The following is a 24193-nucleotide window of genomic DNA, read 5'->3' on the forward strand; positions in this document are numbered from 1 at the left end:
AAAATTGTCTTGCAGAGGTGATTTTCATTTTACAGCAGGTTGCCAAGAACGCCAGCTCCGGCCAACAGCGAGTGCTCCAAAAAGAGATCCGGGCACTGATGCGGCGGCAACAGGTGGAACTCTCCGGTGGTGAGATTGGAAGCGTGAGAATGTGTGACCCTTTCCCTATTGCCATGCCCCCAAAAAGTGAAATGATGATTTGGTACCGGGCAGCTATTGGTCTAAGAGGTAGAGACTACCAAGCAATGGTAGAACCCGTCTACTCAGACAGTAGGCCCACCATTTTGACAGCACGGGGGGTGGTTGATGTACGCCATGGGAGGGTGCCCGTTCGCATAATAAACATCGGGAAAAGGGAAGTGTACCTGCCCCGGTATGCTACGCTAGCCAAATTGTATACCATCAATCAAAATTCTGTACAGTCCGTGGAACCCTTGCCTCCATCTCATCCAGAGGAAGGTAACGGCTCTAAGAAAACAATAGAGGACTGGTGTCAGCAACTACATTTGGGTACTGACTCCACTCCCTCACACCAGAAACAGGGAGTCTATCGGGTGGTTCAAGAGTACGAGAGAGTGTTTAGTAAACACCCGTTAGACTTCGGGCGAGTAAAGGGGGTAGAACATCATATCCCCACGGGAGACCATCCTCCCATAAAGGAGAGATACCGACCCGTACCCCCTGCACACTACCAACACGCCAAGGGAATGCTTAGAGACATGAAGGAGGCTGGGGTAATCAGGGATAGCTGTAGCCCCTGGGCAGCTCCACTAGTCTTGGTTAAAAAGAAAGACAACACCATGAGAATGTGTGTAGATTACCGGAAAATCAACCGTATCACACACAAAGATGCGTACCCCTTACCAAGGATAGAGGAGTCTTTGGCTGCTTTAAAATCTGCTAACTTCTTCTCCACTTTGGATCTCACTAGCGGGTACTGGCAGGTTCCTGTAGCAGAGGCGGACCGGGAGAAGACCGCATTCACCACCCCGATGGGACTTAGCGAGTTTACCTGCATGCCGTTCGGACTCTGCAACGCACCAGGAACCTTCCAACGATTGATGGAATGCTGTCTGGGACACCGAAACTTCGAGACGGTCCTGTTGTACCTGGACGATGTCATCGATCGTATATTCCAAGACCTACGAGGACCACCTGAAACACCTGGCAGAAGTGTTCGAAGCCCTGGCAAACTACGGCCTAAAGGTGAAACCCTCCAAGTGTCACCTCCTGAAACCAAGGGTGCAGTACCTGGGACACGTGGTGAGTGCTGACGGAGTGGCTCCCGACCCTGATAAGATCACCGCAATTAAGGAATGGCCAAGCCCCTCCAGCGTAAAGAAGTGCGGCAGTTCCTCGGGTTGGTAGGCTACTACCGAAGGTTCATTCCCGGTTTCACCAAAAAGGCAGCTCCTATGCAGGACCTCCTGATAGGCCAGTCCAGGAAGGCCAAGAACCAGAAGCCGCTCTTCAGATGGGAGAAGCTGGAAGAAGAGTCCTTCCGCCAGCTGAAGATGGCCCTCACGGGGGATGAAATCCTGGCGTACCCTGATTACAGCCAGCCCTTTATCCTCTACACCGATGCAAGTAACATCGGGCTAGGAGCTGTACTGTCCCAGATCCAGCAGGGGAAGGAACGAGTAATTGCTTACGCCAGCCGAAAACTGCGACCCACCGAAAGAAACCCTGAGAATTACAGCTCATTCAAGCTAGAATTCCTGACAGTGGTGTGGGCAGTCACCGAACGCTTTAGGCACTACCTCGCCTCTTCCCGGTTCACCGTGTACACGGATAACAACCCGTTGACACACCTGGATACGGCAAGACTCGGTGCCCTGGAGCAGAGATGGATGGCCCGCCTGTCCAACTATGAGTTCACGATCAAATACCGGGCAGGACGCTCCAATACCAACGCGGATGCCTTGTCCAGAATGCCAAACCTACCGGACGTAGGGGAAGATCCAGAGGAACTGGAAGAAGTTGAACTCCCCGCGTTTCACCGTCATGGGACTACCCAGTATTCCCACCGTGTAAGGGGTAAGCAATCCGCTACGTTCAACTCCTTACCTCATTACAACTGGGCAGAAACGCAAGACAGTGACCCCGCCGTCCGACTGGTGAAGGAGATGCTGACTCAGCCAGATGCCCGCCTTGACCCAGACGCTCCGGAGGAGACCAAGCAACTGTGGGCTGAGAAGAGTCGACTGTTCCTTTACAAGGGGAAGTTGTGCCGCAGAATGGTTAACTCCCGGACGCATGAACTGATCTGGCAAGTAGTGGTGCCAAGAAGAGACGCGGCTATGGTACTGGAGGCATACCACGACGGAGCTGGGCACTTCGGATGGAAGAAACTGGAGTTCCTGCTGCGCGGGCGGTTCCACTGGGTAGGCATGAGAGGAACCATCGAGAGGTGGTGCAGAGACTGTGGACCGTGCCACCTAAGAAGGAAGGACCGTGCCAGCCAGAAGACTCCCTTGCAGCCCATCATCACCCGACAGCCACTGGAACTGGTAGCCCTGGACCATGTGAAACTGGCTCCAAGCAGATCTGGGTATGTCTACGCCCTCACAATCGTAGATCATTACTCCCGGTTCCTGGTGGTGGTCCCGGTCAAGGACTTAACGGCTCAAACAGCAGCTAGAGCCTTCCAGCAGCACTTCTGCCGTCCACACGGATACCCAGAACAGGTGCTGACGGACCAAGGACCTGCCTTTGAAGCGGAAGTCTTCCAGGAGTTCTGCACTCTGTATGGCTGCCGGAAGATAAGAACAACACCCTATCATCCGCAAACCAATGGACTCTGTGAGAAAATGAACCAGGTGGTGATAGACCTTCTGAAAACATTGCCCCTGGAAGAACGCAGTCTGTGGCCTGAGAAACTGCCTGATCTGGTGGACCTATACAACCACATCCCGGTAGGTTCTACCAACTGTACCCCGGCTTACCTGATGAGAGCAAGACCTGGTAAGCTGCCTGTTGATCTGGATATGGGAGTCCTGACACCCGAGGACACTTCACCAGAAGCAGACTGGGACACAGAAAGGCAGCAGCAGTACCGGAAAGTACAGGAGAGCGTTGAGCGAAGTCTCTGTCAAGCTAGAGAAAGACAGGAGAAGGCTTACAACCAGTATGCTCCCGCTGTTCCCCTGGTACCTGGAGAGCAGGTCTTGAAGAGGAAGAGACGGCTCCACAAGTTGGACGACCAGTGGGAGAAAGACCCGTACACCGTACTGCCCTCAAGCCATGAGAACCCAAAAGTCTGCACAATCAGTAAGGACGGAGGAGAAACCACAGCCATTGTCTCCCGAGATCACCTGAAGAAGTGTCCCGAACAGCTACGGAACCCTGAAGAAGAACAAGAAGACCCTCGACCCGCAGAGGAAAGGGAAGGTATGGTCAGTACTGTGCTCGGAGACTTCCCTCGGTCTTGGACTCAAGTCAATGGCGCTGTTGTGGTACCCGTCCTCACCTTCCTCCAACCAGCATCCCAAGTGCCTACGGAGAAACAGGTAGAGCTGGAAGAGCAGCCGGTCCAGGAGGCAGAAGACCCCACACAAGCAGACCAGGAGAATCAACCCTCTGCTTATAGTGAGCCTGCCATACCCCTAGTGAGCCAAAGAGCCCGTAGACAGCTGCCCAGTTTACCTTTGACAGCTCCTACACCCTGTAGCTCAGGACCAGTCAGTAAGCTCCGTAGGTCCACTAGAGCCACTAGAGGCCAGTTGCCCGTACGTTGGAGGATCTAAAGTGTTTAGACTGTTTTATTTGTATTTACCTGTTTATTGTTGCTTGTAAATAATTATGTATTTCCAGTTATTTTATAGGTGTCAGTTATGGATTATCCGGAATCCTTTGTATATATGTTTGGAGCGTAACCCAGGAAAGGACTAAGACTGTTAAAGACTCGGGGTAGGACAGACCCCTACCTGGTTACGGCTCCCTGTTCCTTGGTGAAATGGACACCCTTGTTTTCTTCAAAAACTGCACCCGGTTGCGGACACGCCGTGACCATCCTAATGTGTTTTTTCTTTATTGTACTGTTTCTGTTTATAACTTGTTATGTTTACAAAAATATGTTTAGTCCCGGAGTACTAAATTTTACTAGGGGGGAATGTGGCACCCCAGGGGTCTGGTTTCCACAGTAATAGCAATATTACGTCTGAGAGCAGGTGGGAGGTCTCCTGGTCAGGAATCCTATGCATGCCACACCTCCTGCCCAGTCCTGGGAGGGGAAGAACTTCCCCTATATAAAACTAGGGCTGAGGCAGGGTTAGGGAGAAGAAGAGGAGTCCCAGATGTAGACATAGTCTAGTCTGGAGAGGAGCGGCTATAGGAAAGAAAGATCAGGAGCTCAGTGGGAGCAGTGCTAAAAGGAATCAGGGGCTGGAAGTTGTAGAGCTCGCCCTGATTGAAGAGTTCTTACCGGACCCGGAGTCCGAGGCTGTGGGGACTAATCCTTACCCAGCAGCAGAAACCGCCCGGCAGGGGATTTCAGGTCCTCTGGCCAAGAAACCCGAAGGCACGGTCACACGCAAGGGACCAGCACCGCCGTCGTGGAGCGGAAGCTACCAGAAGGCCCCGAGTCACCGGCCATACGGGTGAGCACCACACGGTACACTCAGGGACGTGGGCTACTTTTATCAGCCTCTAGCAAGGTAGCCAGAAGAGTACGATTAGTTGGGGAGGCCTACAACTCCACCTGGCCAGGGGAGATTCCATCTGCTCACGGACTGACCAGGCCCCGATCGCTAGCCAGTACTCCGGGAGGGTCTACCTTTGCCACCAGTAAAGACCCTGAACTACACCGCACCGTCTCTGAGTGTTTCATCATCCACGTCCGCTGCCCTGAGGCCATACCCCTCCCGTTGGGGGTTATACCATCCCCGCTGCACAACCGTATCACCGGCCTCAGCGGTCTGCCCTGCAGCGGCGGTCTCATGACCGCATTCAACGGGTGGCGTAGTCGAACATTCTAACATCTACTGCTAAATAACGCCGCTCAGTTTGACTCCCTGGGCACGGACCGGGTCACCGCCACGAAACTACTACCCCTCTCAGATCCGGCTCCAGGTAGGCCCCCGCGTGCGCAACGCTACTCAGCACAGGCCCAGGGGCGCGTCATGTACGATGTGTGCGGAGCAGAGCCGCCCGTGTACGAGATGTGCAGAGCGGAGCCGCGCATGTGCGAGGTGTACAGAGCAGAGCAGCACGTGTACGAGTGTGCCGAGCTGGAGAGGAGCCGCACGTGTACAAGGTGTACGGAGCGAGACCGCACAAGTACGAGGTGTGCGGAGCCGCCCGTGTTCGAGGTGTACAGAGCAGAGCGTGTACAAGTGTGCAGAGCTGGAGCGGAGCGTGGCGTGTACGAAATGTACAGAGTGAAGCCACATGTGTACGAGGTGTACGGAGCAGAGCCGCGGGTGTACGAGTGTGCGGAGCGGATCCGCTTGTGTACAAGGAGTACGAAGCGGATTCGCATGTGTACAAGGTGTACGGAGCGAAGCCACGTGTGTACGAGGTGTACGGAGTGGTGCCACATGTGTACGAGGTGTACGGAGCAGAGCCGCGAATGTACGAGTGTGCGGAGCGGATCATCATGTGTACAAGGTGTACGGAGTGGCGTCGCGCGTGTACGATGTGTGCGGAGCAGAGCAGCGCTTGTACGATGTGTGCGGAGCTGGAGCGGAGCCGAGCGTGTACAAGATGTATGGAGCGAAGCCACGCGTGTATGAGTTGTACAGAGCGGAGCCACAAGTGTACGAGGTGTACGGAGCAGAGCCGAGCGTGTACGAGGTGTTCGGAGCGGAGCCGCGCGTGTACGAGGTGTACAGAGCAGAGCAGCGCGTGTACGAGTGTGCGGAGCGGATCCGCACGTGTACAAGGTGTACGGAGCGGAGCCGGGCGTGGACGAGCTGTACGGAGCGGAGCCGAGCGTGTACGAGGTGTATGGAGCGGAGTCGCGCGTGTACGAGTGTGCGAAGCGGAGCCGCGTGTGTACGAGGTGTATAGAGTAGTTTGCACGAGTTGCACGGAGCGAAGTCGCGCTTGAATGATGTGTGCGGAGCGGAGTCGCGCGTGTACGAGGTGTATGGAACAGAGCCGCGCAATTACGAGTCTGCGGAGCGAAGCTGCGCGTGTACGAGGTGTGCGGAGCCACGCGTCTACGAGGTGTACAGAGCAGTGCATGTACGAGGTGTACGGAGCGGAGCCGCATGTGTACTAGGTGTACAGAGTGGAGCCGCACATATACGAGTTGTATGGAGCTGAGTCGCGCGTGTACGATGTGTGCAGAGCAGAGCCGCGCGTGTACGATGTGTGCAGAGCAGAGCCACGCGTGTACGATGTGTGCAGAGCAGAGCCACGCGTGTACAAGATGTGCAGAGCGGAGCCGCGGGTGTACGAAGTGTACTGAGCAGAGCAGCGCGTGTACGAGTGTGCGGAGCTGGAGCGGAGCCGCGCGTGTACGAGATGTACGGAGCGGAGCCACGCGTGTACAAGGTGTGTGGAGGAGAGCCGCATGTGTACGAGGTGTACAGAGCAGAGCAGCGCGTGTATGAGTGTGCAGAGCGGAGTTGCACGTGTACGAGGTGTAAGGAGGGGAACCGCGCGTGTACAAGGTGTGCGGAGCCACGTGCGTACGAAGTGTACGGAGCAGAGCCACGCGAGTACGAGTGTGCAGAGCCGCGTGTGTACGAGGTGTGAGGAGCGGAGCCGCGCGTGTACGACGTGTAAGGAGCGAAGCCGCGCGTGTACGACGTGTATGGAACGGAGCCATGCGTGTACGAGGTGTGCGGAGCGGATCCACGCGTGTACAAGGTGTACGGAGCGGAGCCGCGCGTGTATGAGGTGTGTGGAGCGGAGCCACGCGTGGACGAGGTGTACGGAGCAGAGCCGCGTGTGTACGATGTGTGCGGAGCGGAGCCACGCGTGTACGAGGTGTACGGAGCAGAGCGGATCCACGCGTGTACAAGGTGTACGGAGCGGAGCCACACGTGTACGAGCAGTACAGAGTGTACAAGCTGTACGGAGCAGAGCCGTGCATGTACGAGGTATGCAGAGCGGAGCTGCGCGTGTACAAAGTGTACGAGGTGTGCGGAGCAGAGCCGCGCGTATACGAGGTGTGCAGAGCGTAGCTGTGCGTTACGAGGCTTGTGGAGCGGAAACACGCATTTACGAGTTGTACGGAGCAGAGCTGCGCGTGTACGAGGTGTGCGGAGCGGAGCGGATCCGTGCGTGTACAAAGTGTACGGAGCGGAGCCGCGCGTGTACGAGCAGTACAAAGTGTACAAGCTGTACGGAGCAGAGCCGTGCATGTACGAGGTATGCAGAGCGGAGCTGCGCGTGTACAAAGTGTATGGAGCGGAACCATACGTGTACGAGGTGTGCGGAGCAGAGCTGCGCGTGTACGAGCTGTGCGGAGCAGAGCCGCACGTGTACGAGTGTGCGGAGTGGAGCCGCTCATGTACGGAGCATAGCCGCGCGTGTATGAGGTGTATGGAGCAGAGACACGCGTGTATGAGGTGTGCGGAGCGGAGCGGATCCATGCGTGTACAAGGTGTACGGAGCGGAGCCGCGCGTGTACGAGCTGTACGGAACGGAGCCGCGCGTGTACGAGTTGTACGGAACGGAGCCTGCGTGTACGAGCTGTACGAGGTGTGCAGAGCGGAGCTGCGCGTGTACAAAGTGTATGGAGCGGAGCCGTGCGCGTACGAGCTGTACGGAGTGGAGGAGTGCGTGTACGAGGTGTGCAGAGCGGAGCCGCGTGTGTACGAGGTGTGTGGAGCAGAGCCGCACGTGTACGAGGTGTCTCTGCATACAGCTGAATTTTACCACCACAAAAGGACTAGGTGGACTCTGGCTAGCAACAGAAAAAAAATTATATTTTTTTTACTGTGCATACAAATCAATTTCACCCCCAAAAACTGATAAGGTGGGCTACTATAGCTTGCGCTATCACACTGGCAAATTATAAAAATATATTTTTGTGTTCTGCACTCAGCTCTGTATAACAGCTGAATTTCAATCCCACAAAATGAAAAGGTATGCTAGTCTTTATTAAAGCCATAAAAATTAAATAAAAAGTTGAATAAAATGTAACACTAAAGCCATGTTCACACAACATGAAGACTGCATTTTTTTATGCAGGTGTCCGCACCATACAACAAAATAACAATCTTATTATTGTGTGTTTGCTGAGTTTCTTTTGAGTTTTCCCCCTTAAAATGTGTTTTGGTGAAGCTGTGAATCTACATTTTTAATACTACAGAAAAACTTAGATTTTTGAGCTTAAAAATGTTTTTTTTTTTACAGGCTCCACAGAGGCTTATATATATATATATATAAAAAATAAAAAAAATGCATGAAATCCGCACAGTTCAGCAGCGTCTTTAGACTCACTGCAGGCGTAGATTTCATTAAATCACATCCACTGCACTTGCACATTTAGGCCGTGTTCAGATGTAGCATAAGTGCTGTGTTTTTTCAGCTGCTTTTTTGGAACAGTCATTTTGCAGCATTTAAATGGCCAAGAAAAGTGGATGTGATTTCATGAAAACGGCTCTGTGGTCTAAAGACGCCGCTGATCTGTACGGTTATGGTTTATTTTACGTCTGGAGACTTCTATGTGGAAAAAGAGAGAAAACGCAGGTAAAAAGACTGCAGTTACCTTAAGTGCAGAATCAAAGCCATTCTGTATTATAACAAAAAATGAACAATGCGGCTTCACATCTGCACCAAAAAACATCAAATAAGGGGGAAAAGGCATAAAAAAATGCAGCAAGTACGCAATAATCAGAGAAGATTGTTATTGTGTAGTTTGGTGCGGACATCTGCAGAAAACAACAAAAAAATACAGTATTTATTCAACATGTGAACACGGCCTTGCAGACACAAAAAAGCCAATGTCAAATAGTGAAGCTACATAAAGATGAGAAAGTGGAATGGAGAGAAAATAAATCCATAGATCCCAAGTGAAAGAAGCACGACGCACAGATGACACCATGCCAGCCTCATCAAAAGTCACGCCGGATGAGGTAAGGTTAGTAGTGACGCATGAGCGTGTTCTCTTAACCCTCTCACAGAGCACGCTCAGGTGCTGCCTGAGTATTTTCGGCATCAATGCTCGAGCCGCCGCGGCTGCATGTGTCGCGGCTGTTAGACAGCTGTGACACATGCAGGGATTGTATGTTTGTTAAGCAATCCCTGCATGTGTCACAGCTGTCTAACAGCCCCAGCGGCCCGAGCATAGATACCGAGCACGCCGAAAATACTCGGGCAGCAACCGAGCGTGCTCGGTGAAAGGGTAAACCGAGCACGCTCGTGCAACACTATAGGTAAGAGATTCGTGGCCTCCTATCCAGCGTCCCAAGAATTGATCCTCTCAGCTCTAGTTCCAACTGTCCCGGATACGGTGAACAGCCCCGTATAAATAAACTAGCTACTGTGAGTGAAATACGCTCTCTTCTACGCCTTCCGAACTCCAAATTAATAAGATTTGTTTTACGAGCGCTCAGGAAATCAATACAGCACAGCCTTGTATGGTGACTAGAAAAGACTTCTGCTTTATTAGCACATGTGGCACTTTAAATAGGGTCAGAGACAAAGGAATAGTTCCCTCTGACCTATAAACCAATAGTAACCTTAAGGGAGTGAATAGTAATGTGAAACCTCACTGCCCATCAGTGTTACCTGATGACCATTACATAAGAGTGAAAACAAAATGGATACCACAGAGAAACAAGATGGATTCTTTTCTCTCACACTACTGAATCCGTTCTACACCCGGGTGGCGAGCATCTTTATTGGTATATGGTCTCCCATGCTGGTATGTGCTGCCCCCCTCCTGGTATTTGTGCTGCCCCCATCATCCTATACTGGGTTGCATGGCACCTCTCACCCACCAATCCTGGTATGCGTGGCCCCCCTCATCCCCCAATGCTGGTATGTGTGGCCCCCTCATCCCCCAATCCTGGTATGCATGGTACCCCTCATCCCCCAATCCTGGTATGCGTGGCCCCCCTCATTGCCCAATGCTGGTATGCGTGGCACCCCTCATCCCCAATCCTGGTATGCATGGCACCCCTCATCCCCCAATCCTGGTATGCATGGTACCCCTCATCCCCCAATCCTGGTATGTATGGCATCCCTCATCCTCTAATCCTGGTATGCATAGGGCCCCTCATCCCCCAATCCTGGTATGGATGGGGCCCCTCACCCCCCAATCCTGGTATGTATGGGCCCCTTACCCCCCAATCCTGGTATGTATGGCATCCCTCATCCCCCAATCCTGGTATGCATGGCGTCCCTCATCCCCCAATCCTGGTATGCATGGCGTCCCTCATCCCCCAATCCTGGTATGCATGGCGTCCCTCATCCCCCAATCCTGGTATGCATGGCGTCCCTCATCCCCCAATCCTGGTATGCATGGCATCCCTCATCCCCCAATCCTGGTATGCATGGCGTCCCTCATCCCCCAATCCTGGTATGCATGGCGTCCCTCATCCCCCAATCCTGGTATGCATGGCGTCCCTCATCCCCCAATCCTGGTATGCATGGCGTCCCTCACCCCCCCAATCCTGGTATGCATGGCGTCCCTCACCCCCCAATCCTGGTATGTGTGGCCCCCTCATCTCTTTCACGCTGCACACACATACAAAAAAATAAACACTTATACTCACCTTTCTTCCCTGTGCTCCAGCGCTGCTGTGTCCTGCTCTGCCGGGGGAGGAGTGCGGCGCCGTAGTACGTGCGTGCCCATACCGCGCTTTCCGGCGCCACTTTGCTGAAGAGACACTGCAAATGTGTCTTCAGTAAAATGGCGCTGGATAGCGCTATGCGCATGCGCCGATCCGACGCCTCACTCCTGCCCCGGTCTCCGGCGAAGAGAGAGGCGCCGCGACAACGCTCCTCCCGGTCAGGTAAGTATAAAAGTATGCATTCAGTGTCTAGGCATACCGCGATCTCCGGCGCCATACACTCCTCTTACCTGTAACGGCTCCATGCGTTCTTCTGTCTAGAGCCAGACTGCGCATCGCACATGCGCAGTCTATCGAGGCTTCAGACAGAGGGACGCTTAGCCGATTATATTATAGATATAATTATAACACTGTTTATCAATGTACTATATTTTGTTGCTGTGGTGCTCTTTCAGTCATATTTTGATTTATTTTTTTATCTGCAGCATGTGGTCTGAAGCACGGCAGGCACTATCTAGTACCGTCCTCCCGTGCGGTCTGAGGCACGGCAGGCACAATCTAGTACCGTCCTCTCGTGCGGTCTGAGGCACGGCAGGCACTATCTAGTACCGTCCTCTCGTGTGGTCTGAGGCACGGCAGGCACAATCTAGTACCGTCCTCTCGTGTGGTCTGAGGCACGGCAGGCACTATCTAGTACCGTCCTCTCGTGTGGTCTGAAGCACGGCAGGCACTATCTAGTACCGTCCTCCCGTGTGGTCTGAGGCACGGCAGGCACAATCTAGTACCGTCCTCCCGTGCGGTCTGAAGAGCGGCAGGCACAATCTAGTACCGTCCTCCCGTGCGGTCTGAAGAGCGGCAGGCACTATCTAGTACCGTCCTCCCGTGTGCTCTGAGGCACGGCAGGCACAATCTAGTACCGTCCTCCCGTGCGGTCTGAAGCACGGCAGGCACTATCTAGTACCGTCCTCCCGTGCGGTCTGAAGCACGGCAGGCACAATCTAGTACCGTCCTCTCGTGTGGTCTGAGGCACGGCAGGCACTATCTAGTACCGTCCTCTCGTGTGGTCTGAGGCACGGCAGGCACTATCTAGTACCGTCCTCTCGTGTGGTCTGAAGCACGGCAGGCACTATCTAGTACCGTCCTCTCGTGTGGTCTGAAGACCAGCAGGCACTATCTAGTACCGTCCTCTCGTGTGGTCTGAGGCACGGCAGGCACAATCTAGTACCGTCCTCTCGTGTGGTCTGAGGCACGGCAGGCACAAGCTAGTACAGTCCTCCCGTGTGGTCTGAAGACCGGCAGGCACTATCTAGTACCGTCCTCTCGTGTGGTCTGAGGCACGGCAGGCACAATCTAGTACCGTCCTCCCGTGTGGTCTGAGGCACGGCAGGCACAAGCTAGTACAGTCCTCCCGTGTGGTCTGAAGCACGGCAGGCACTATCTAGTACCGTCCTCCCGTGTGGTCTGAAGCACGGCAGGCACTATCTAGTACCGTCCTCCCGTGTGGTCTGAAGCACGGCAGGCACTATCTAGTACCGTCCTCCCGTGCGGTCTGAGGCACGGCAGGCACTATCTAGTACCGTCCTCTCGTGTGGTCTGAAGCACGGCAGGCACTATCTAGTACCGTCCTCCCGTGTGGTCTGAGGCACGGCAGGCACTATCTAGTACCGTCCGACTTCTTTACAGCACTCTAGGGCATACAGGTGGTGGTCGTACTTTATATGGGGAAAAACAGGTGACAGGTTCCCTTAAGGCTGTGTGCCCACGATGCATTTTTTAAGCAAAAACGCTGCAGAAACGCTTAAAAAACACATGGTAGAAGGCCTGCCATGTTCCCCAATGATAATCCGCATGTGCTGTGCACATGCTGCGGAAATTTCCTCTGCGGATTATCATTGCAGAAAAAAACACAGCACTACCAATTATTTTGCGGAAGTGCTGCATTTTCGCCGCCATTGACTTGCATTAGATCGCATGGATTACGCATCACTGTATATGTAGATGCGCATTCCATGCGTTCTAGTGTGCGGATGGTACCCAGGTATAGAGGAGAGGAGACTCCTCCGGACCAGGGTACCATAGAAAACTGCAAAGAAAAAAAAAAGAATAAAATAAAAAATAAATATATACTTACCTTCTGGCGGCCACCCGCTGCACTCCTCCTCTCATGCCGGCAGTTCGCGATGTACTGAAGGACCTGCGCTGACATTATAGTCATGTGACAGGTCACGTGAAGCTGACGTCGGCAGGTCCTTCAGTGTATCGCTGCTGGCAAGGGAGAACGGAGGGAAAGCAGGACACCGGGGGCCATCAGAGGGTAAGTATATATTTATTTTTTACCATTCTTTCGGTCACACTATAAAAATCCATGCCGGTAACATGGGTTTATTTAGTGTGACCAAGTTGTCAAACACTTTCCAAGTGATGCTAAAATCGCTTGGAAAGCGCTTGACAACCCGCATGCGGAAATGCATGTGAAGAACGCTTCACTTCCGCTTGTCAATGGCAGGAAAACGCATGTACAATCCGCATTGTGATGCAGCAGGCATCCCTTTAAAGGTTCAGTGTGTGTTTTGACGGACCACGTACCTCCCTCAGCTGACTGGTCACATGACTGTGACATCACACAGGTCCTTTTGCACAATAGAAGGTCTGGACACGTGACTGTGAGATAAGCACAGGTCCTGTGGCTGTTTCTATAGGATATAAAAACCCTGGTAATTTGAGACAGAAGTGTGCAGGGGTGCAATAGGCGTGAGGTCTGTTACCCGTGTGTGTGGCACCGTGTGAGGCCTGGTGAGGCCTGATGAAGCCTGATGAAGCTTGGTGGACTCCTGGAGGGTGAAGCCTGGATCCTTGTGTGTGTAAGCGATGCCAGTAAGCCTTGGAGAGCCAGAGGCTTTGGAGGATATGCGTCCTGGAGGGCAGAGCCTGGATCTGTGTGTGTGAGAGATGCCAGTGGCCTTGGACGGGATAAGGGCTGGAGACCACGTGTGGTAAGCTGTAGAGCCACAGTGGTGGCGGAACCAAATGGACTGAAGCAGCTAAAACCTGACAAAGGTAATACACTTTGTTATATGGACATTGCTATAGTATTACCTTGCTGAAGGCTGTATTTGGAGCCAAGTGGGCTCGTGGACATTATATGTGTGAACTGCGGTTTATGAAGTATAATAAACTGCTGAAGTGTGAAAACCGGAAAGACATTGCTGGTGTGCATTAATTGACGCGCTGCAGCGAGTATTCCCCAGGATGATGACTAGCGCTGCCTTACAGCATGCACGATCCGCATGCACAATCCGCATGCACGATCCGCATGCACGATCCGCATGCGTTTTTTTCTGCCAGGGAGTTGCAGAAACTCTCAGGATAAAATCCTGAGCATTTCTGCATCGTGGGCACACAGCCTAAAGCAGGTTTTCATCTATGCAGCTTGTACAAGTGAACTTCATTGTTTGAAAAGTGGGTTACTTGTCTAAGCCATGTTATTATAGTACCTTTTATATGGTTTACACAGGTGCATCATGGGCTTTTCCTGCCCTATGAGTAAAATGAAAGGCTAAAATACAATGTGGAAACTTAATCAGAGAAATGTTTTATTTACATTCAGAACAGGTTTAAAAGAAACAAAATAACCATTACCACAGAAATCTCAAACGTTTAATTGTAGAAATATTCTAGAAATAACATTTTACCATTATGTATAGAAATAATTCTAATTTTATAAAAGTGCATTTATGGGAGGATTGTGGGTAAGGTCTTTGGCTTTGCCCCGACCCCTCATCCTGCCTCCGGTGTCTGATGTCTCAGCGTCCTGGAACTGAGATCATGATGCTGCTTTGGATAGCAAATCAATAGCCTTGAAAAACCCAGGAATAAGGGAAGGGGGTCTTTAGGGAAATTGGTCTCGAAAACAAGGCAGCGTGGAAAAATCTATTTTGTGGCTGTAGGCGACAACGTCTCAGACCCAAGCGTTGTTGACTACCGAGAGCCACTCATCCCGGAACCAAAGGAGACGGCCGCCCACCCCAAGAAACATCCCAGGTGGGAATTTCTAGATCCGGGCCTGGCAGACCAGCGCTGGTGGGTTCGTTGATGCCAGGAGGGGGCTAGCCTAAAGGAAGGTCTCTTCTTTTCCTGGTGGGCTGGAGAGTTGTCCTTTTGGTTGCTTTTCTACACTGAAAATTTCCGAAAGGACCAAAACTGGACTGTGCGTCTCTTGGGAGGAGGGCATTTGGCCCTCTGTTGCAGAAGCAAAATACTCTTACTCCCCATGGCATTAGAGATCATCTTATCTAGCTATTTGAAAAGGCGGGAGCCCTGGAAGGTGAGGCTGGTGGACTTTTTGGAAGCTGAATCCACTTTCCATGATTTCAGCTATGAGGCCATGTGGATGGTGATGTTGCCGGCTACCAGGGCTGAATAGGTGGCTGCAGGGGGGCGGGAACACTCTCCTTATGGGGTCTCTGGGGGGATATAATGTTTGCAGGGGGCCGTCTGCTGGGCCGCCCCCCCCCACCACAAGCGTGCATCCTCCGCCGCCCCCCCCCCACCACAAGCGTGCATCCTCCGCCGCCCCCCCCCCCACCACAAGCGTGCATCATCAAGCCCGCAGCATCCCCCACAAGCCTGCAGCATCCCTCCAAAGCAACCACCATCCCGCAGCATGCCCCCACCAGAGCCATAGACATACCACCACAGCCAGCAGCATCCCCACAGAGCCCCCACACGCGTGCATCATCAGCCCCCCACCAGCCCGCAGCATGCCCCCACCAGAGCCATAGACATACCACCACAGCCAGCAGCATCCCCCCAGAGCCCCCACACGCGTGCATCATCCGACCCCCCCCCCCAGAGCCCCCACACGGGTGCATCATCCCCCCCAGATTACCTCCAGAGCCAGCAGCATGCTCCCACACAACCCGCACCAGCCCCCCAGAGCCACCACAAGCCCGCAGCATGCCCCCACAGACCCGCAGCATCCCTCCAGAGCCCCCACCAGCGTCCCCACGAAGCCCCCACCAGAGGCATAGACATGCCACCACAGCCTGCAGTATCCCCAGAGCCCCACACGCATGCATCACCCCCCCCCCACATAGCCCCCACCAGCCCGCAGCATGCCCCAAGCGTCCCCACAAGCCCACAGCATCCCTCCAGAGCCATCACCAGCCCGCAGCATGCCCACACAGCCCCCACCAGAGCAATAGACATGCCACCACAGCCCGCAGCATGCCCCCAGAGCCAACACCAGTCCGCAGCATTCCCACAGAACTCCCAGAGCCCCCACACGCGTGCATCATCATCATCACGCGTGCATCATCATCATCACGCGTGCATCATCATCATCACGCGTGCATCATCATCATCACGCGTGCATCATCATCAATCACACGTGCGCGCGCGTGCATCATCCCCCCAGAACATGCCCCCACCAGCCCCACAGACCACCCAAAGCCCGCAGTATCCCCCCAGAGCCCAGCACTGACCTCCTCCTGAAGCTTCACCGTATCACTTTCTGCATGAATCTAATCTATGGCGTCTGGTGCTAAACTAGAACACGCCCATAATGCAGTCAGGACACGCCCCCGGAAACGACGTCATACCTGGAAGGAGCCCATACATTCTAGCGTTTACCAGGGAGGAGGCTGCAGAGCGAGTGGTTGGTGGTGAAGCTGCTGAGTATTGGGGAGACATGGCGGATGACTGCGCACCCCACACTGAGCTCCCGGGGGGGGCAGCCTCAGTCCGGGGGGGCACCCTGGCTTCCTGTGGATGTGGTTAGTCCCCTGCACTATAGAGAGCGGCTCATAGACTGCTGTAGAGCAGCAATGGTCGGTGACGGGTCAGAGCCGGGGATTACAGGGGGCCGCAGCCTCTCACCTGTCAGCAGTTGGACTATAAACCAGGTTTCCAGTCACTGACAGTATGGCTGGAGCTGCGCCCATTATGCACTGTTAGAACTTGGCGATGTCTGCCATGTTTGGAGGTTCCTGGGTTCTGTATTTTTCTGCACAGGGTTTGTCCATGAGAAAAAGGAACACAGAGCGCCAGTCCTGGCCACAGGTTGTGTCTGGTACTACAGCTCCGGTCTAGTGACGTGACAGGTGCTGAGCTGTAATGCCACACACAGCCTGTGCCCAGGGGTGGCACTGTAATCCAACAGCTCTGGCTTTCTACTCTGGGACAACTTCTGCAAGGCTGAATTCACACATCTGTGCTCCACGGAGCGAGCTCAGATCTGACAACCGCTGGGTCACCAGTGCTGATCTGTGATTACCTCCTAGGAATAGATGAGGCACTGATCAGGTCCGGAGAGCCGGGCCGGGTCCTCCGATCCCACCACGGATGTGTGAATTCCTCCTTAAGTTAATATCTTAGTGTTAGAGTTCTCCTTTAGAATTTGTGTTCACATGAGAGTAATTTATTATAGTTTATTGTGTAACGTTTGAAAAACGTATCGATTACTAATCCAGAGTTACAGCCAGTGATAATCTAGAGCTGCGTTCAGAGATCTGCAGGCTTCTGAGCTGAAATCTCCCAGCAGTCCTTGCTGAGATCACTATTGTTAGCGTTGCAATGTTAAGGCAGGTGCAGATAGCAGTGTTTTCGGCCGGAGTGCGACCTGACAAAACATTGAATCGCACTGTGACTAGTGTTTGTCCAAGGAGAAAAATCGGACATGTGCACGGCCCGATAGACAGTCTGTCCGAGGACAAAAATCACTATGATTGAGTTTCATCTAATATTCGGATCACGCTCGGCCATACAAGTTAATGAGTTCTTGGAAAAGATCGCACTGCACTCAGATGACATCTGAGTGCAGTTCCATTTTTCACGGATTGACGGAATGAAGAAGATGGAGAATTTTTTTTGACCTATGTCTTGTATCTTGTTTTGTGTCACTTTATGTACAGTTCTGGCCAAAAGTCTTGTGACTGATAGAAATTTTGGTGTTCACTTCAGTGTTTTTAGATCTTTTAGTCAGATGTTTCTGTGGTTACTGTAGTACAATTATCAGCATTTTATAAGTTTTACACTTTTATTGACAAATACATCAAGTTTATGGAAAGATTCAATATTCACAGTGTTGACCCTTATTTTTCAAGACTCGTTCCCTTCGCCTTGGCAGCTGGATATCGGCTGCTGGGCCAAATCCTGACTGACGACGGACAATTTTTGTCTAATCAGTGCTAGGAGCTCACTACATACATTTCTGTTTGTCCACCCGCTTTTTGAGGAGTGACCACAATCGAATTGAGATCTGGAGAGTTTACTAGCCATGAACCCAAAATGTCAATGTTACCCAGACACTTAGTTATCACTTTTGCCTTGTGACATATTCTCCGTCATGCTGGTATATGCATTGTTAATCACCAAAAATGCTCCTGCAGTGTTCTTAGGTATAATTGTGAGTGAGCCCACTCCCTTTTGATGATGGATAACTCCACACATGACTCGTCTCGGGTGCTTTACTGTTGGCATAACACAGGACTCAAAGTAGCGCTCAGCTTTTCTTCTCCGCACATTCATTCTTCCATATGTCCCTAACAGTTTGAAGGGGGCCTTCATCAGGGAAATAACTTTACCCCAGTCCTCTGTAATCCAATCACTGTAGTTTACTGCATTTTATAATCCTGTTCTTCATCTTTTTCATGGAGAAAAGTGGTTTCTTTGCTGCCCTACTTGACACCAGCACAGCCTCCAAAATCCTTCTCCTCACGGTGTGTACAGATGCACTGACGCCTGCCTGCTGCCATTCTTGAGCAAGCTCTGCACTGATGTTGAGCCAATTCCATAGCTGAATCCTATGGAATCCTAGCTGAATCCTATGTAGGAGGTGATACAGGGACTTGCTGGACTTTCTTCGGAGTCATGAAGTCTTCACAGCAAATTAACCTCCCCCTATTAAGTTATTATTTATTATAGTGGCATTTATTACATGGAGCTTTACATGTGAAAAGGGATATACATAGCAAAAAACAAGTACAATAATCTTGAACAAAAGCGAATCACCGACTGGTACAGGAGGAGCGAGGACCCTGCCCGTGAGGGCTTACAGTCTTCAATGAATGGGTGAGGATACAGTAGGTGAGGGTAGAGCTGGTCATGCAGTGGTATGATGGAGCGGTGGTTACTGCAGATTGTAGGCTTGTCAGAAGAGGTGGATCTTCAGCTTCCTTTTGAAGGTTTCCACGGTTGGCAACAGTCTGATATATTGGGGTAGAGTTCTAGAGTAGGGGGATGCATGGGAGAAATCTTACGTGCAATTGTGGGAAGAGGAGATAAGAGGGGAGTAGAGAAGGAGATCTTGTGAGGATTGGAGGTTGCGTGCAGGCCAGTACCGGGACACTAAGTCACAGTTATATGGAGGAGACAGGTTGTGGATGGCTTGGTATGTCATGGTTAGGGTTTTCAACTGGAGTCTCTGGATAATGGGGAGCCAGCGAAGGGATTGACAGAGGGGAGAGGCCAGGGAATAGCGGGGGGGACAGGTGGATTAGTCGGGCAGCAGAGTACAGTTATCTGACAGGAGAAAACAAACTCCTTTGCCATGCTTGCCGATGGGGCGAGGGGTGTGGGAAAGGTGGAATCCAACGTATGAAAGTGCAGCTGGAGACGCCATGTCAGAGGGGGTGAGTCAGGTACCATTGATGCCAAGGAAGGAAAGTTTGTTAGTAATGAAAAGGTCATGGATGTAGGAAAGTTTGTTGCAGATGGAGAGAGCGTTCCATAGAGCTCCTGTTAGTGGGATTGGGGAAGCGGGGGATGGGCAATGGGTATAGGGTTAGAAAGGTTATGGAAATTTGATAGATTGTGGATGAGAGGTAGAAGTGACTGTGTGGATGTGGTGAGGAGGGCCATGATTTGGAGAGATATCGCCAGCTGTGAGGAGCAGCAGGAGAGAGCGTGAGGTGGCTGTGTGTGTTTGGAGACAGAGGATTGTATGTTGAGGAACAGATCTGAGGAGGAGGTGAGATGGAGGGAGAGATGACCAGTTCATTACTAGGTGTAGGGATGAGAAGGGTTAGTAGAACGTGTAGGACTATAGGGGTGAGAGTGAAAACAAAGAGAAACATTTTTTACTCTGGCTGTGCAGTTACCTTCAGTTATCTTCTGGTTCAATTCTGGTCTAACTCAGTGCAGCACACTGTAAGGTGGCTGCCAGACAGGTCGTGGACGGGAGGTATGTGTCCCCGAAGTACCAAACTTCGGTGATGTAGGACATGGAGAAGCAGGCTCCAGAACACATAGTGCTGGGAGGGAGTTAATGGGCCCGGATTAAAGGGCCGGGTTTCAAGAGCAGCTGAAAGAGTTGGGGGGAAACAGCTGCTCACTCACCTCCAGTCCAGGTCTTGGAAGGCTGATTTAAGACAGCTGCGCCTGTCTCAGTGGTGCTGTGTGTTGTGCAAGGTGAGCAAACCTTGCATGTGCTGCTCAGTCTGCTGGAGGCCGAGAAAAGCACTACATTTAAACGGCTGATGCCGCGCTGTATGGACTAGTTATTTTTAGTTTTGTTCTGTTATAGCAGTGTTTCCCAAACCCCATCCTCACGGACCCCCATAGGTCATGTTTTCAGAATCTCCTTAGTATTACACAGGTGAGAGAATTCCTGATGCCTTGATGATACTTCAATCACCTGTGTAATACTAAGGAGATCCTGAAAATACGACCTGTGGGGTCTGTGAGGATGGGGTTTGGGAAACACTGCGTTATACCTTTTGTGTATCTATTGTATGGTGGCAGAAGGTGCCAAGCCCCCCTGCTTTGGGCAGAGGGGGGGTATGTAAGATTGCTGCTGGACAGGTCGTGGACGGGAGGTATGTGTCCCCGAAGTGCCAAGCTTTGGTGATGTAGGACCCGGAGAAGCAGGCTCCAGCACACATAGTGTAGGGAGTTAGTGGGCCCGGATTGAAGGGCCGAGTTTTACGAGCAGCTGAAAGAGCTGTTATGTTTTGTTTTCCTGGTTGGTTTATGGACATTTAATAAACCACCAGTTTGTTTTGGAACCTGCGCCTACCCAAGAGCTGATCCATCACAGCACGTATATGATGCACCGCAGACTAAATTCTTAATGACCCGATAAATGGTTGATCTAGGGGCAATCTTACAAGCAGCAATGTCCTTGCCTGCAAAGCAATGATGACTGCACATGTTTTCTTGAAGGTAATCAGAAGACAATGATTTGAAGCACCAGCCTGCTCTTGTAATTCAGTAAGCATGACTGTGGAAACAGGGGTTTTGTGGTTAAGTAATTTCCTTGGGAAAAAAAAAAAAATGCATATTAACAATTCATCTGATCATTCTTCATAACAATCTACAGTTAATGCAAATTGACACTATAAAAACTGAAGCAGCAAACTTTATGAAAGCCAGAATGTGTTTCAGTCTCCAAACTTGACGACTGTGTATTATTGTGTTACCTCTTTTGTATATTATTGTGTCACCTCTTATCTTGTGTATCGCTTCTCTCTTCAGTTTGTTAGCCTCATGCGGCTGGTGATTCTTGATGACTATGCCCTGGCCAGCAAATGGGCAGCAAAATACATAAGTACTCGCATCGCCCAGTTCAATCCTGGACCTGACCATTACTTCACACTTGGGCTACCCACAGGTAATGTGCCTTTTATCTATCTTTATCCAGTTTTCCACGAGTTGGTTCAAGCGTTTTAGTTGTGGATTGAACTATTTTTGCACATGTGAATCATGAGAAGTCCTCACGAGTAAGTCAGATGTGTACGGCAAAGCTTCATAGAGGAGGGAGACTCCAAGTTCACTGCTGAACATCTGCTCTCTCCATGTTTCGTTGCGATCTACCAGTGTCTCCGTAAGATTTGGCCATTCTCTACTGTTATATGCAAGAGTTTGCCAGTTTTCCAAAGGAACAAGGAGATTGAGTAGCTCAACAGCCTCTTGCCACTGATCGGCAAACAAATTTGGAGAAAATAATTGGACAAAGCCTGAAGGACGCTGTAATGCAGGGCTGTGTTCTGGGGGATCGATGAAGACATAAGAAGCATGATCTGTGCTGAACAGTATGGATGGTAATCCAAAGCCTCCTTAACCAAGCTTGGCGTGGAAGACACTCGGGAAATAGGAGTGTGAGTTGGGGGTCTCCCAGTGGTAATACAGTTGGAATCACTGCCTTATTAATACAACTGGGAACTGTTTTGATTTCAATTAACATTAAAGGGGTTGTCCGTACCCTACACTGATTTAATCCTAAATCTCTATTTCATTTAATAATCTACCGTATTTTTCGGACTATAAGATGCACTTTTTTTCCTCCAAAATTTTGGAGGAAAATGGGGGGTGCGTCTTATAGTCCGAATGGGGGGGGGGGGTATATGTGTATAATAAATATATATGCTATTGAACCCGTTCTACGCCCGGGTGGCGAGCATTTTTATTGGTATATGGTCTCCCATGTTGGTATGTGCTGCCCCCCTCCTGGTATTTGTGCTGCCCCCACCATCCTATCCCGGTATGCGTGGCTCCCCTCATCCCCAATCCCGGTATGCGTGGCTCCCCTCATCCCCAATCCTGGTATGCGTGGCACCTTTCATCCCCAATCCTGGTATGCGTGGCTCCCCTCATCCCCAATGCCATTATGCGTGGCTCCCCTCATCCCCAATCCCGGTATGCGTGGCTCCCCTCATCCCCAATGCCAGTATGCGTGGCTCCCCTAATCCCCCCACTATACACACATCCCCAAAAAAATAAACAGTTATACTCACCTTTCTTCTCTGTACTCCAGCGCTGCAGCGTCCTGTTCTGCCGGTGGCCGGGGGAGGAGTGCGGCGACAGAGCACAGGGCCGTCCGGCGCCAATTTGCTGAAGACACACTGTAAATGTGTCTTCATAAAAATGGCGCCGGATAGTTCTATGCGCACGCGCCGATCCGATGTCTCACTCCGCCCCCGGTCTCCGCTGAAGAGAGGCGCCACGGCAACGCTCCTCCCGGTCAGGTAAGTATGGCGCCGGAGATCGCAGTGTGCGTTCAGTGCCTACACACACCGCGATCTCCGACGCCATACACCTCTTACCTGTAACGGCTGGATGCGGTCTTCTGTCTGGAGCCAGACTATGCGTCACGCATGCGCAGTCTATCGAGGCTTTGGACCGAGACCCGCATCCCCGGTTATATTATAGATGTGGGGTGTGAGGGGAGTGGTAGCTGTGGAGGAGCGGGGCACAGGAGGCAGCGGTGCAGCCTACACTGTCCCTGCTGCTAAAGAAAATGAATATTCACTGCTCCTTAATAGCAGCACACAGTGTAGCCGCGCTGCGGCTCCTGCTGCTGCCGGAATCGCCTGTGCCCGCTGTTAAAGGGCATGAATATTCAACCTCTCTCCACGCCCATGGGCGTGGGGAGGGGGTGAATATTCATGCCTTTTAATAAGCGGGCACACGCTATAGCCCGGCAGCAGCAGGAGCCGCAGCGCGGCCAAGCTGTGTGCCGGCTATGAAGGAGAGTGAAGTCACTGCTCCCCGCGCACACAGACCCGGCGTGGGGAGCAGTGACTTCCGGCAGCTGATCTCTCCATGTGAGCCGCGCATGGCCGTGACGTGCGGCTCACATGGAGAGATCAGTGCGGGCGGACAGGAGGAGAGAGAAGAAAGGTGAGTATAAGTTTTTTTTTTTTTTTTTAGTGCAGTCTGATGGGGATTAGGGGGACCATGCATATTAGGGTATGGATGAGGGGGCCATACAAAACAGGATAAAGATGAGAGGGCCATACATACCTGGACGGGGATGAGGGGTGCCGTGCGTACCTGGACGGGGATGATTGCCACCGTGCGTACCTGGACGGGGATGATGGCCACGTATAAAAGGAAGGGGGTTGGGCATATATGCCAGGATAGGGGATATTGTCAGAATTGGGTATTACCCCTATACCAGTGTCAGCAGAAGACCCCCTCCTCCTTAAAAGTGCATCATGAACAATTTTTTTGCTTAATTTTTTTTTTTATTTTCCTCCTCTAAAACCTAGGTGCGTCTTATGGTCCGGTGCGTCTTATAGTCCGAAAAATACGGTAATTGCTTTTCTAATATACTTTAATTAAAAGTTAATCTAAATTTATCTAACTGGGGTGTGTTTGTATGTGTGTATATATTTGTTTTTTTTACCAACTTCCTGTTTGATAACATTTAGTTTGAAAATCCCCAGTGCATCCTGGGATATGAAGACGGACGTGATCAGGGAGCAGAGGCTGCGGTCACTGCTGCTGCCTCTTTCCCCACCCTGAATGAAGCGTCATCAGTGATGCCTGTTTCAGGGGATGGGCTAGTCCCTGCTACTCTGCGCATGTGTCGGTTGTCAATTCTAACTCTCAGTTGCTCAGCAGGATCTTGTCACTGTGCAATATTCTTTTTAATGCACAGCGTCAGGGATTCCTCAGAGACGACACCGGGGAGATCACGCAATATCTCACCCCGCCATCACTGTGTCACGGATTTCGTCCGGAATCGCGAGCACACGATCCAGATTACTCGACAGTTC

The sequence above is a fragment of the Phyllobates terribilis genome, unplaced genomic scaffold (genome assembly GCF_046119375.1).
Source record: "Phyllobates terribilis strain yellow unplaced genomic scaffold, ASM4611937v1 Scaffold_46__1_contigs__length_10046794, whole genome shotgun sequence".
Classification (NCBI taxonomy): domain Eukaryota; kingdom Metazoa; phylum Chordata; class Amphibia; order Anura; family Dendrobatidae; genus Phyllobates; species Phyllobates terribilis.